At 35.1% G+C, this 15,050-nt stretch overlaps 8 non-coding genes across 8 annotated transcripts; all 8 read right to left on the bottom strand.

Annotated features, from left to right (window-relative positions):
• Nucleotides 1–194: 194 nt before the first annotated feature.
• TRNAS-CGA (transfer RNA serine (anticodon CGA)) lies at nucleotides 195–276 on the bottom strand. Its single transcript has one exon. It is a non-coding gene; the product is annotated as a tRNA-Ser (tRNA).
• Nucleotides 277–396: 120 nt separating this feature from the next.
• TRNAS-CGA (transfer RNA serine (anticodon CGA)) lies at nucleotides 397–478 on the bottom strand. Its single transcript has one exon. It is a non-coding gene; the product is annotated as a tRNA-Ser (tRNA).
• Nucleotides 479–729: 251 nt separating this feature from the next.
• Nucleotides 730–811, bottom strand: TRNAS-CGA (transfer RNA serine (anticodon CGA)). The gene has a single exon. It is a non-coding gene; the product is annotated as a tRNA-Ser (tRNA).
• Nucleotides 812–1,078: 267 nt separating this feature from the next.
• On the bottom strand, nucleotides 1,079–1,160 carry TRNAL-CAA (transfer RNA leucine (anticodon CAA)). The gene has a single exon. It is a non-coding gene; the product is annotated as a tRNA-Leu (tRNA).
• A 420-nt stretch (nucleotides 1,161–1,580) lies between these two features.
• Nucleotides 1,581–1,662, bottom strand: TRNAS-CGA (transfer RNA serine (anticodon CGA)). The gene has a single exon. It is a non-coding gene; the product is annotated as a tRNA-Ser (tRNA).
• Nucleotides 1,663–1,914: 252 nt separating this feature from the next.
• TRNAS-UGA (transfer RNA serine (anticodon UGA)) lies at nucleotides 1,915–1,996 on the bottom strand. Its single transcript has one exon. It is a non-coding gene; the product is annotated as a tRNA-Ser (tRNA).
• Nucleotides 1,997–12,089: 10,093 nt separating this feature from the next.
• TRNAS-UGA (transfer RNA serine (anticodon UGA)) lies at nucleotides 12,090–12,171 on the bottom strand. The gene has a single exon. It is a non-coding gene; the product is annotated as a tRNA-Ser (tRNA).
• Nucleotides 12,172–12,415: 244 nt separating this feature from the next.
• Nucleotides 12,416–12,497, bottom strand: TRNAS-CGA (transfer RNA serine (anticodon CGA)). The gene has a single exon. It is a non-coding gene; the product is annotated as a tRNA-Ser (tRNA).
• Between the last annotated feature and the right edge of the window lie 2,553 nt (nucleotides 12,498–15,050).

Raw genomic sequence — 15,050 nt, 5'->3', positions numbered from 1 at the left:
GTAGCTCTTAATCGCAAATTTTTATGTTCCATAATAACAATGCGTTGACTATAAGATTCGAAAATGCCCAACTGGTTTCGAGGCTATCACCTTAACCACTGGTCAAATCAAACATGGTCCTTAAACTTTTTACACATTATTTATCTTATTCGCAAGCTCTTAATCGCAATTTTTTATGTTCCATAGTAACAATGCGTTGACTGTAGGATTCAAACCTACGCAGGCAATGCCCAATAGATTTCGAGTCTATCGCTTTAACCACTCGGCCAAGTCAACGATGGTGCTTATCAATTTTAATAAGTCGTTAAATCAAAGATAGTACTTACCATTGTTACACATTAACTATCTTATATGGTAGCTCTTAATCACAAATGTTTATGTTCCACACTAGTTATTCGTTGACTGTAGGATTCGAACCTACGCAGGCAATGCCCAATAGATTTCGAGTCTATCGCCTTAACCACTCGGCCAAGTCAACGATGGGTGCTTAGTTGTACCGCTTTTATACATCAAGTATTTATGTAATAGCTCTTAATCGCAAATTCTTATGTTCCATAATAACAATGCATTGATTGTAGGATTCGAACCTACGCAGGCAATGCCCAACTGATTTCGAGTCTATGACCTTAACCACTAGTCAAATCAAACATGGTACTTACATTTTTTACGCATTAATTATCTTATATGGTAGCTATTAATCGTAAATTTTTATGTTCCACAATAATAATGCGTTGACTGTAGGATTCGAACCTACGTAGGCAATGCCCAATAGATTTCGAGTCTATCGCCTTAACCACTCGGCCAAGTCAACGATGGTGCTTATCATTTTTAATCACTGATCATACCAATTTTATACGTCAATTATCTTATATGATAGCTCTTAATCACAAATTCTTATGTTCCATAATAACAATACGTTCACTGTAGGATTCGAACCTACATCGGCAATGCCCAACTGATTTTGAGTGTATCACCTTAACCACTGATCAAAACAAACGAGGTGCTTACCATTTTTAGACATTAATTCTCTTATACGGTTGATCTTAATCGCAAAATTTTATGTTCAACACTAACAATGCATTGACTGTAGGATTCGAACCTACGCAGGCAATGCTCGATAGATTTTGAGTCTATCGCCTTAACCACTCGGCCAAGTTAACAATGGGTGCTTCCACATTTATACAAATTAAGTAACTTATATTGTAGCTCTAATCACAATTTTTTATGTTGCGCAATAATAATGTGTTGACTATAGTATTCGAACCTTCACAGGCAATGCCCAATAGGGTTCAAGTCTATCGCCTTGACTACTCGAACAAGTCAATGAGGTTGTCAAGTGTCTTAAAATCCAGTTGTTATATAATGTACAATTATAATGCTTTGATTGTAGGATTCGAACCTATGCAAGCAATGCCCAATAGATTTTGAGTCTATCGCCTTAACCACTTGGCCAAGTGAACGATGGTGCTTATTGTTTTTAACCACTGATCAAATCAAAGATAGTGCTTACTATTTTTATACATTAACCATCTTATACGGTACCTCTTAATCGGAAATTTTTATGTTCCACACTAACAATGCATTGATTGTAGGATTCGAACCTACGCAGGCAATGCCCAATAGATTTCGAGTCTATCGCCTTAACCACTCGACCACGTCAACGATGGGTGCTTAGTCGTACCACTTTTATAGGTCAATTATCTTATGTTGTAGATCTTAATCGCAAATTCTTATGTTCTATAATAACAATGTGTTGACTATAGGATTCCAACCTACGTCGTCAATGCCCAACTGATTTCGAGTCTATCACCTTAAGCACTGGTCAAATCAAACGTCGTGCTTACCATTTTTACACATTAATTATCTTATATGGTAGCTCTTAATCGCAAATTTTTATGTTCCACAGTAATAATGCGTTGATTGTAGGATTCGAACCTACGTAGGCAATGCCCAATAGATTTCAAGTCTATCGCCTTAACAACTCGGCCAAGTCAACGATGGGTGCTTTGTCATACCACTTTTATACATCAATTATCTTATGTGGTAGCTCTTAATCGCAAATTCTTATGTTCTATAATAACAATGCGTTGACTATACGATTCGAACCTACGTTGGCAATGCCCAACTGATTTCGAGTCTATCACCTTAACCACTAGTCAAATCAAACGTGGTGCTTACCATTTTTACACATTAATTATCTTATACGGTAGCTCTTAATTTCAAATTTTTATGTTCCACACTAACAATGCATTGATTGTAGGATTTGAACCTACGCAGGCAATGCCCAATAGATTTCGAGTCTATCACCTTAAGCACTCAGCCAAGTCAACAATGAGTGCTTACCACTTTTATGAAAATTAAGTAACTTATATTATAGCCCTCATCACAATTTTTTATGTTGCACAATAATAATGTGTTGACTATAGAATTCGAACCTACACAGCCAATGCCCAATACGGTTCAAGTCTATCACCTTAACTATTCAAACAAGTCAATGATGCCATCAAGTGTCATAAAATCCAACTCTTTTATGATGTACAATTATAATGCTTTGATTGTAGGATTCGAACCTCTGCAGTCAATGCCCAACAAATTTTGAGTCTATCACCTTAACCACTCGGCCAAGTCAACGATGGTGCTTATTGTTTTTACACATCAATCATCTTAATATGATAGCCGTTAATCGCAAATTTTTATGTTCCATAATAACAATGCTTTGATTGTAGGATTCGAACTCGCCTTAATCACTCGTCCAAGCCAACAATGGTGCTTATCATTGTTATACATCAATCATGTTAATATGGTAGCTTTTAATCGCAAATTTTTATGTTCCATAATAACAATGCTTTGACTATAGAATTCGAACCTATGCAAGTAATACCCAACTATTTCGAGTCTATCGCATAAACCACTCGACGAAGTCAACGATAGTGCTTATTGATAGGGTGTATAAGACAAGGGATATTCATACAGAATATGGGGGCTAGACCAAACTAATTAGATGGAGTTGTGAATTATAATAGATTATATAGATCTAGGTAACTACGATTTAGAGAGGAAAACTCAAGAAATTAAGATAAAAGGTAGGGAAGATAAGAAAGAGATAAGAATGTTATAATATTCCACTTGAAGTCAATACAAAGAGGATAAAGTCCACAATGAACTTAAAAACCAAAGACCTTCTTACTGCTACCCATCACTCAAACCCACTATTAAGAACCATCTTCTTCCTCTAAGATACTTCTTCCTAAGACTCCTCCTCCTCTATTAGGACCTCCACTTCTTCTTTTAACCTCCACTTCTTCTTCCTTGTTCACGCTATTTTTAGAAGCTTTTTATCTCTTAAACACCGGGACATTTGAAACAGGTAATATGTCGCATTTTGAGAACTGTCCATCAAAAAATGACACAAATTAGGGTGATTCACAAAAAGGGGTGCCGCATGCGTAAAGGAATTTTAAAAATGACCCAAAAATATATTGATTTTTAACATGTACGGAAATTTAGGTGTTCAAAAAAATGCCTAAATAATGGACATGCCAAACTTACAAATGAATGTCCAAAATGACTAACCCCAATATTTATAGAAATTCTGAATCCAAATCTTGATGTGCAATACAATATTTATAGTTAACGTATCAGGACAATCATTTTTCAAGTTTATGTCATCATCCTCATACCCATTAGATGAACTAGTACGAGTTTATGAGGTCTCATCCTCATCATCAATGGCAACTAATGCATTGTGTTGATCCAATTGCAATCCAACCTCATCGAGTTTATGAGTCATGCTTCTTGTTTGTCTTTGTGTTGTGTCTGAAGCCACATTCCAGATCCTCTTTTAGTATCTTCATTGTGGTCTGTCACAGGTAACTTGTTTTGGTCAAAGATAAGTCATACACTAATATATAAACATTATCCAATGTAAGAGTAGATGTGCTTGATGCATCTTTCCTCCTCACTTTTTGGTTATGATATTTCATTATGTACTTTCCATTTACAAGATTAGATTATGTGAGAGAAGCTTTCTACCAAAATCATTAGAATCTAAAAAATGTCTTAAAGATGTTTTCCATTTTTCTTAGATTCTCATAGTAAGCCTTTGATGTCGTACAGAAATCCGATTCATTCCATCCAGATTTGACGCAACATGTCGAATTTTACTCTATACATCTAGAATTGGATATAATGCATCAGATTCCTGTAAGTCTTGGAATTTTTTTTAAAATTTCCATTAAAAAAATACTTTTGCATTTTAATTCATTGCATTGAATTCTAGCTACATAGACAAAAATATGATACATTGCATGGATTTCCCGAAAATACATAAATAAATACAAATTGAAAAAATAAAACATTTTCCCATAAATAAATAAATAAACATTTTTTATTTTACTCATAAATAAATAAATAAAAATTTAAAAATTAGATTTAAATGGAAATCCAATTCCGTGCATTGGATTCAATTGAAAATCCAATTTCTCTAATTTTTTTGAAAATTTTCTTATTTTTTGAATTGTTTTTGAATTTGTTTTTATTTTTCCCATAAATAAATAAATAAAAATTGAAAAAATGGATTTCCAACGGAAATCCGATGCACTGCATCGGATTTTGGTTGAAAGTCCACTTTTACGTATTTTTTTCCAAATTTTCTTTTTTCTTTGAATTTTTTTGAATTTTTTCTATAAAAAATAAATAAGTATTGAAAAAATAGATTTTCAATGGAAATCCGATGCACTACATCGGATTTCCGTAGAAAATCCACTTTTTCTTATTTTTTTCCAAATTTTCATAGTTTTTAGAAATTTTTTGGTATTTTGTTTGTCTATTTTCTCATAAATAACTATATAGAAATTGAAAAAATGAATTTTCAAAGGAAATCCGATGCAATGCATCGGATTTCTATTGAAAGTCCACTTTTTGCTATTTGTTACCAAATTTTCATATTTTAAAATATTTTTTTGTATTTTTTAAATTTTTTTTCATTTTTTCCCATAAATAAATAAATAAAAATTGCAAAAAATGGGTTTTCAACAGAAATCCGATGCACTACATCGGATTTCTATTGAAAATCCATTTTGTCTTATTTGTTTCCAATTTTTCAGATATTTTGAATTTGTTTTTGTATTTGTTTTGAATTGTTTTTGTTTTTATCATAAATAAATATATAGGAATTGAAAAAAATGGATTTTCAACGGAAATCCGATGCACTGCATCGGATTTCCATTGAAAGTCCACTTTTTCTTGTTTGTTTACAAATTTTCTTATTTGTTTATATTTTTCTCTAAAAACGTGTTAAAAATAAACAAATTGTGATTTTCTCCATTTAAAATGATGTGTTTTCAACGGGAATCCGATGCAGTGCATCGGATTCCCGTTGAAAACAGATCATTTTCAACAGGATTTTCAATGGAAATCCGATGCACTGCATCGGATTTCCGTTCAAAATCACTGAGTTTCAACAGAAATCTGATGCAGTGCATCGGATTTCCATTGAAAGTCCAATATTTTTCTTATGTTTTTTCATAAAACATTAATTTGCAATTGAAATCCGACTCAATGGTTCAGATTTTGTTGAAAATGTAATATTTTTTTATTATCTCATTGTTTTATGAAAAACCTAAAAGAAATTTGGATTTTTAATTGAAATTCGATGTAGTGCATTAGATTTCTGTTGGAAATCCACTTTTTTAATATATTTTTATTTATTTTTTGAAAAAATGAAAAACAATTGAAAAGAAAGAGGATTGCCAACTAAAATCTAATGCAATGCATCAATGTCTAGCTGTATAGACTACAATCTGATGTAGTGTATCGGATTTTAGTTGAAAAGCCGTTTATTTTTTTTTTTTATGGAAAATAAATAAATAAATAACATTGGAAAAAGAAAAAAGAAAAATGTATTTTCGACTCTAATCCAACGCATTGCATTAGATTCTAACTATATATACTAAAATATAATGTAGTGCATAGTGTTTTAGCTGAAAATCCATTTTTTATTTTTTAATGGAAAAAAATTTTAAAATTACAAAAAAAAAAAACTTGGATTTTCAACTGAAATCTAGTGCATCGCATTGGATTCCAATTAAAAATCCAAGATTTTTTATTTTTTCAAATTTTCAATGGGTTTTAGATTAGTTTTCTGACACAGGTATATAATATAAAACTTACATCAATTTAGATTAACGTTATATTCTATTCTTCAGTTTGATGTTACCTGTGCAATTTCATTCTACCGTCATGTACTACTAAAACATACGCCTTAAAGATTATCAGGAACTCTGTTGCATTAGAGAAGGACCTTGAGCAAGTTAATGTCATCAAAATGAGGATCCAAGGTATCTGGGGTTGTCCTGATCAAGACCAAGAAGTTGGGGCAAAGCATATCAATAAAACTTAGATGTTCCAGATGACTTTTAGAAAACTTGTGGAACTATAGATGAAGACGCAGGGCAACTTGTTGAATTAGAAGACGTTTCAGAGTCTGAACATACTAACAATTCAACTTAGCGTACTGACGAAGCCAATGAGGACAATCCTGATGAAAGAGCTAATCCTAAGTAGACGGCTTTACCAAACTTATTATTCAATTGAATGGTTATGGCTTATTGTAAATTTTGAACAATATGAATTGTTAAATTTTGACGTAATATATAAGTTGAGCTTACTTATAATTTTCGTGTAACAATCATTGAACTTAGAAATTAAGTATACTTGTATGTGTACATGTTATCTAAACTCTCCTTTATCATTTGGGGTATATCGGAGATAAGTTTATACTCTATCATTTACTCGTATGATTAGAATGTTATTGTAGACTAGTTTATTTATACATTGACAGTGTCATGTATCACATGTCAATGGAAATTTTCTCTTGACATAGTAGTATCTCTTAATTGCAAGGTTCACAATTTGCTTTAAGATGTATTATATTTAAATATACACACATAATTAGAAGAAGCCACTTATTCAATGGGGCATGCTTTTTAGAATATGCACAAGGACCCGTGTTACTATTATACTTGTGTTGACAAATACACCCCTGTCTAAGATTTGGACAAAAACATGGTAGATAGAATATACGTCGGATGATTTTGTTGACGTGATATTAGTTAGTTCTTTTTTTCGCTATGTTTTCATAAACCACATACACATGCGTCGTGCCTTGTTGAAATTCTACTTAAATAAGGCATTTTTTAACATCTCACTAAGATATGAAAAAGAGAATGCGACATATTACCTGTTTCGAATGAGACTTATTTTTAGCTAAGACCCAGTGACCTTCTAATTGTCATATCTCCCTCTTCAAAGCTCCAAATTTAGTGATTGAAAAAGATATAGATAGCTCTCTTTACAAGCTTTCTAATCTATATTTAAACATAATATTTGGGTGAATAACGAATGAGTGAGTTATGACCATTTCTTTTTTACTATTTTTTATGGTCCGCTTTTTCTCTTTTTACTTTTCTCTTGGTTTCTTACTTTTACTTTTGACTTCTTCCTAAGGTCTTGGTTCGTGTTCTTAGCCTCTAAATGTGAGTTATCCATACTTTATATTCTTCTAATGTTCAATGGCTTAGATTCTAAAAACACTTTCACACTTATGATTTTTACACATCAATTATCTTATATGGTAGCTCTTCATCGCAAATTTTTATGTTCCATAATAACAATGCGTTGACTATAGGATTCGAACGTATGTAGGCAATGCCCAACTGGTTTCGAGTGTATCACCTTATCCACTGGTCAAATCAAAGATGGTGCTTTTTACCATTTTTACACATCAATTATCTTAATATGGTAGCTCTTAATCGCAAATGTTTATGTTCCATAATAACAATGCTTTGACTATAGGATTCGAACCTACACAAGCAATGCCCAACTGATTTCGAGTCTATCGCCTAAACTACTCCACCAAGTCAACAATAGTGCTTATCATTTTTACAAATCAATTATCTTATATGGTAGCTCTTAATCGCAAATTTTTATGTTCCATAATAACAATGTGTTGACTATAGGATTCGAACCTACGCACGCAATGCCCAATTGATTTCGAGTCTATCACCTTAACCACTAGTCAAATAAAAAATGGTGCTTCCCATTTTTACACATTCAAAAGATCGTTGTCGTGCCTTTCGGCTCCGGATCGTTGCGTGAGTCGGGTGGGAACCGCCGAGGTTTTGGACTAGGAGGAGGAAGAATTTGAGGCTAATCTAGTTATGAATATGAATAGATTATAAGAAAGAGATATAGAAACTTGTGAATCCCACAAGTATAATTGTTTTAGTTTATCTAAATCGTAGTAATAAATTGAAATAATTTAGAATAGATTAGAGTAGATTGAGAAAAGAGATCAAACCTTGTGAATCCCACAAGTATTACATTAATCAATATTTATGTAAGAATATGAATTTAGATTGAAAGAGATAGATTATCTTAAACTTCGTGAATCCCACGAGTATATTTTATTGATTGTTGGTGTTTTAGGAAATATATCCAATTTCCCAAATATTTTTCACACTATTACATTGTGCTCCCCATCCTTATGTAGTGATGGGAGAGACTAAGCATAGCTACATGCTTTTTTTTCTAATATGTTCATGCACACTAAATATGCATGTGATGCTTTTCTAATCCTTGCTTTTATTTGCTAAATATAGTGCTCATGCACGCTAGATGTGCACGAGTCACTTTTTAGTTGCTTGCGTTTTTTTTCTATAAAATATTCACACACTCTAAAAATGCACGATTTACCTTTTAATAAAGGTAGGCGCAAATAAAGTAGTTATAGTTATTAAATCTATTTATAGAACACTAAAGATAAGGTAGTATAATGGTAAAGTTGAGGTTTGGCTACGTGGAGGTACAGGGTTCAAATCCTGCCCTATGCACGTGATAAATATCTTGATATATTATTTTATTTATTTATATGTAATTAAATCGGTTATATTATTTTTTACTTTTTCACGTAGTGTACGAAATACACTACGACACTCGCCCCCTCCGAACCCGCACATCCTCCGGTATGTGCCGAAGTTGCCGATGCTCGTTGTCTCCCCTTCATCCTCCGTTTGTCCCGCTATGTCAACTTTGTCTCTCCATTTTGAGTAGACCCATTCTTTCCAACCGAACCATTGTTGCCATCCGATCCACCATATTCTTTGTTCATTCGTGGTAGTGTCTTTTACTGGGCTCTTTCTTGTCTTCATCAACCTTGACTTTTTTCCGGATCTTCGGTTTAGTCGGATTAGCTTACTTCCGATTCGGTCTCGTCGGATCGTCTTTCGTTTAGTTCGGCTTCCTTTCCGATTTGTATTCGGTCGATCCGGACTCGGTTGATCGGTTTTTACCGATTCAGTGCTCTTTCGGGTCGGTTTCTTTTCTTTTCTTTTCGTCCGGATTTGCTTTCTTTTCTTCGTTTTCACCTGCCTTGTCCGGTTCGACTTTCGGCACTTCTTTCCGTTGTTCGCCACGTAGGTCCTCCGATATGTGCTCGTTGTTCGATCCTCGTGTGGTTGTAATGCATGCTTCTTTTCTCGCCGTAGCGCGTGCTTCTTTATTCGCCATAACACGCGTTTCTTTATTCGCCGTAGAGCGTGCTCTGTATTACGCGCTTCTCCCGTCGTAGACCCGACCTCCGCATTGTCGCACTTTCTTTTAGATTGGAATTTCGGATGGATCATTTTCCATCCGAACCGACTTCCGACTTTACCTTCCTCGCCGCCATCTCCCGTCTCTCCGGTCTCACGTTGGTTCTCGGACACAACCGCCGAAGTCTCTAGATATTGTTGGCATGAATCCTCGGTATTACCTTCTTTCGTAGTTTCACCCTTAGCATTCTTCTCGGCTATCTCTTCATCGTATTCGTCGGCTTCGACATTCGTTTTCTCTCCGCCACCTTCCGTCTCTTCGGTCTCACGTTGCCTTTCGATCGCAACCGCCGGAGTCTCTGGAATCAGTGGTGGGGAAGTCTCGATATGGCAATCCGCCATTGATTCGTCCATAGCCACCTCCGATTCGATTTCGTCTTTTGTGGCTACCTCCTTAATCACATCCGCTTCACACTCTTTATCTGCATCAATTATGCAAACATCTATTATGCTTACCCCTTTTTGACCCGATGTCTCGGGCACTTGTATCCCGAAATTTCCTTCTACACTTGAATTATCGGCCTTATCCTTCGCCATCGTTCTTTCACAAGACAAGAGGGTAGCTTGTTTTACACCCTCTTCCGTCGCACCATCATGTTGTATTTCGGCCTTCATATCGGCTTCATCGTTTTTCCTCAATCGACCATCCTTCATGGGCCATGTCGTTGTTGACGAGATTCTCAGCTTCCTTTCATCATGTCTTCGGCATACCCTTTCGACTTTGGCCCAATCCTCGGTAAGACCGTTCGCACCGTCATCATCTTCGAGTTCGATCCCAATGTCCATCCTTTCTTTCCGATCGATCGATCTTACGAACATTAAGACTTTATCTCCTCCCACCAATCTTCGTTCCCGCTCCGAGAGTCGAGCAAAACGATGCTCGAACTCTAGGAACGCTTGCGTTGCACTTCGGTGAGTCTTCTCCGACGCCACCCATTCGTCGAATTCTCGTCGATCTCGTCCCGTCCATCTCTCATAGTCATATGCCTCCCGTAAAGCTTCTTCAAAGGACTCCCATGTCGAGTTTTGTTGTTGTATCTTGTGGATTCTCTCTTGTAGTTCGTCCGAGGCCACCCGACTAAAGGATATCACTTGCAATCCTTCCGGTATCCGATATTGCATCATCTCCGCCTTATATTCACGTAGGTAGCGTGACACACCCTTACCGTTGAATTCCCCGTTTCGTCGCAGAAGCCGCTCTACTGCCGCCTTCATCTCCGACATCGCACGTTGTTCTTGTTGCATCCGCTCAAACATTATCATCATCATGTTCATCGCCTCTTGTTGATTCTCCATCTCCTTGCCACCCGCCTTCACGTCGGGTTCACCAACTGTGTCGTGCCTTTCGGCTCCGGATCGTTGCGTGAGTCGGGTGGGAACCGCCGAGGTTTTGGACTAGGAGGAGGAAGAATTTGAGGCTAATCTAGTTATGAATATGAATAGATTATAAGAAAGAGATATAGAAACTTGTGAATCCCACAAGTATAATTGTTTTAGTTTATCTAAATCGTAGTAATAAATTGAAATAATTTAGAATAGATTAGAGTAGATTGAGAAAAGAGATCAAACCTTGTGAATCCCACAAGTATTACATTAATCAATATTTATGTAAGAATATGAATTTAGATTGAAAGAGATAGATTATCTTAAACTTCGTGAATCCCACGAGTATATTTTATTGATTGTTGGTGTTTTAGGAAATATATCCAATTTCCCAAATATTTTTCACACTATTACATTGTGCTCCCCATCCTTATGTAGTGATGGGAGAGACTAAGCATAGCTACATGCTTTTTTTTCTAATATGTTCATGCACACTAAATATGCATGTGATGCTTTTCTAATCCTTGCTTTTATTTGCTAAATATAGTGCTCATGCACGCTAGATGTGCACGAGTCACTTTTTAGTTGCTTGCGTTTTTTTTCTATAAAATATTCACACACTCTAAAAATGCACGATTTACCTTTTAATAAAGGTAGGCGCAAATAAAGTAGTTATAGTTATTAAATCTATTTATAGAACACTAAAGATAAGGTAGTATAATGGTAAAGTTGAGGTTTGGCTACGTGGAGGTACAGGGTTCAAATCCTGCCCTATGCACGTGATAAATATCTTGATATATTATTTTATTTATTTATATGTAATTAAATCGGTTATATTATTTTTTACTTTTTCACGTAGTGTACGAAATACACTACGACATCGTTATCTGTTGAAAGGGATGAGAAAGGAAGAACACTTGATTCTTACTATTTCTTAGCTTCGAACGAAGATACTTCCACAGGTTCGACGAGGGAGCAAAAGCATCCTCTGGTTTCGGGTAGATGGAGGGTCTGCTTAGTGAGGGATTCACTCCCTAGCGAAGATATATCCAGAGACGAGACTGAGAGGATTCAGCCATTATGGATCGTAAATTTTTTTGTTCCACACTAACAATGCATTGACTGTAGGATTCGAACCTATGCAAGCAATGCCCAATAGATTTCAAGCCTATCGTCTTAACCACTCGACCAAGTCAACGATGGGTGCTTACCATTTTTATACGTCAAGTATTATATGGTAGCTCTTAATCGCAAATTTTTATGTTCCATAATAATAATGCGTTGATTATAGGATTCGAACCTACGCATGCAATGCCCAACTGATTTCGAGTCTATCACCTTAACCACTGATCAAATCAAAGATGGTGCTTACCATTTTTACACATTAATTATCGTATACAATAGCTCTTAATCGCAAACTTTCATGTTCCACACTAACAATGCGTTGACTGTAGGATTCGAACCTACGTAGGCAATGCCCAATAGATTTCGAGTCTATCGCCTTAACCACTCAGCCAAGTCAACGATGGGTACTTACCACTTTTATACAAATTAAGTAACTTATATTGTAGCTCTAAACACAATTTTTTATGTTGCACAATAATAATGTGTTGACTATAGTATTCGAACCTACACAACCAATGCCCAATAGGGTTCAAGTCTATCGCCTTAACTACTCGAACAAGTCAACGATGCCATCAAGTGTGTTACAATCCAGTTGTTTTATGATGCATAATTATAATGCTTTGATTGTAGCAAGGACTCGAACCTATGCAGGCAATGCCCAACAGATTTCAAGTCTATCGCCTTAACTTCTCACCAAGTCAACGATGGTGCTTGACATTTTTTGCTTAGAAATATGTTAGAGAGAACCCCCATCCATCCGAAATATTTGTAGTACATGAGAGAGAGGTTGATGATTCTAGGGCACAATGGGTCAATCGATGCCAAGGAAAATAAGAACCATGGCAAGGCGTGCATAGTCGATCTATACCCACACAATCTCAATCATAAAATTCAAATTAGAGAATGGTGAAGTCACTGCATGGTTGGAAAATTAACTTTGTTAACGAAATCATTCACAAGCCATTAGGGTATTTGTAATTAACCAACATGCTCATATACAAAATACAAGTTGTGTCCATATGTGATTATTTTGGTGATAAAGTAGATATCCTTGCAAAGAAGAGTCATGTATGTGTGTCCATCGTTCTTTGTAGTCTTCTACTTTGAGTCTTTGAGTTTTTTATTGGCCTATCATGGCCACAACTTTTACGATGTTGTCAAACTAATCATTTTCTCATGTATGAAGAATTTATACTAGTGAAGAATATTGTTTTGGAAAAAAGTAGATATCCGTGCACAATGGAAACAAAATGGGAATAGTAGACATCCAATGAGGTGATAAACAATGGAACATAAGTGGGGGCTTGTTCATCCTCTAAGATGTATGGTACATTTGAGAATTCTTTTCATTAATCAATGGGATGTATCGTATGTTGTGAGTGAAGCATATGAATCATGTTGCAAGGAAGCACAAGGACCATTCTAAGTCAAGCTCTTCTTGTACAAAAATGTTAAAGGAAACAATACATAGATTATTTTAAACCCTCTAGATGACAATGACTCACTGACTAGGGCCAAGTTGATGGCTATCGAACTTGGGTCTTCCCAAGGGTAAAGTGACATACAAGACCAAAAGTTACATAATATCTTTCTATTAATTCTATTTTCTTAATCGGTGCCAAATGAAGAATCTTACCATCAATTACAAGATGAATCAAACTTCCACATTAATATTTTGAGATCTAAAGATGTTCGTATGAGTACATGAATATGTTTTGTTGGGCCATGATTAGGATTAACTTGGTCTTATTTTAGAAGGACCTTAAATTATGTGTACCACAATATAATTCAAAATTAAGAGTTATGTAGTTTTAGAAAGTTACCCAAAAGGCATATTAATGTTGATTCACCAAATAGACACTAGTATTGAGTTAGAGATCTAAAATATAATTCAAATTTAAGAGTTATGTAGTTTTAGAAAGTTACCCAAAAGACAATTTAATGTTGATTATGTGCCATAATGGGGTCAACAAAGGCAAAAATCAAAGGGAAAAAGAACGGAAAAGTAAAGAATGGAATTTTGTTTTAATTTTGTTTTAAGTTTACATCCGTCAAGAGCTTTAACATGTGCTCATCGTGAAAAGGTTGGAACGAAAGAGGTCTAACATGCAAGTCCCAATCTTTTCTCGAATGCTTGGAACTAAAAGTAAGGAATAATGGACCCCCAACAAATAGTAAAGAATGATGGGCAAGTAAAGTAGTGGGTATGTGATTAAGCATAACTTGAGAGAACACGAACTCATCATGACAAAATCCTTCAAAAGCGAGACGCAACTTGATACTCTCCATTTGTCTCCCTTGAACATTGTTCTTCACAAAAAGTAAATAATGATAGGTAAAGTATCGAGCAAACACATGTCGATTAGATCTATGTACACCTGTCATATATATTCTAAAGTCTCTTTTGTTCGATCATGTCTTGAAGAAATAAAGCAAACATGCATGGACACATTTGGATGAGTAGTTCTATAAATGGTGTTCATATATAGGGGAAGAAGAATATGATAATTTAGAGAGAACGTGTTAAATTGAGTAGCAACAATAGATGTTCACATATTTTTTTCTTATTGACAATGTGATTAGTGAATGACAAGAACATGGTCGAGAGTGAACTAGGTTGAACTTGGTCATTATTATATCCACGTGATACTCTACACTTATGAACTCAAAAACTTTTCTCACTTTGACAAGACTTCTAAATTTGAGCTTCAACTTCTAAATTTGGAGGTCCAACTTTAACTTCTAAATTTGACCTTACGAACTTGGATAACTTTGGAATTTAAAATACTTCAACTACTTTGGAATTTAAAATACTTCTTAAGTGTCAACTTAAGAAGATAATTAAATACTTCTCTAAGTACTTATTTCGATGATTCGAGAAGGCTAAGACTAATACTTCTACTATACTTTAACTAAACTTTGTTTAGGGAAGGTTTTGATGACAAGTAACAC

Source organism: Azolla caroliniana, unplaced genomic scaffold (assembly GCF_043228905.1).
Source record: "Azolla caroliniana isolate FFs.n. ecotype wild unplaced genomic scaffold, voAzoCaro1.0.p SCAF_15, whole genome shotgun sequence".
Classification (NCBI taxonomy): domain Eukaryota; kingdom Viridiplantae; phylum Streptophyta; class Polypodiopsida; order Salviniales; family Salviniaceae; genus Azolla; species Azolla caroliniana.
This window is presented reverse-complemented; position numbering and strand designations above follow the sequence as displayed.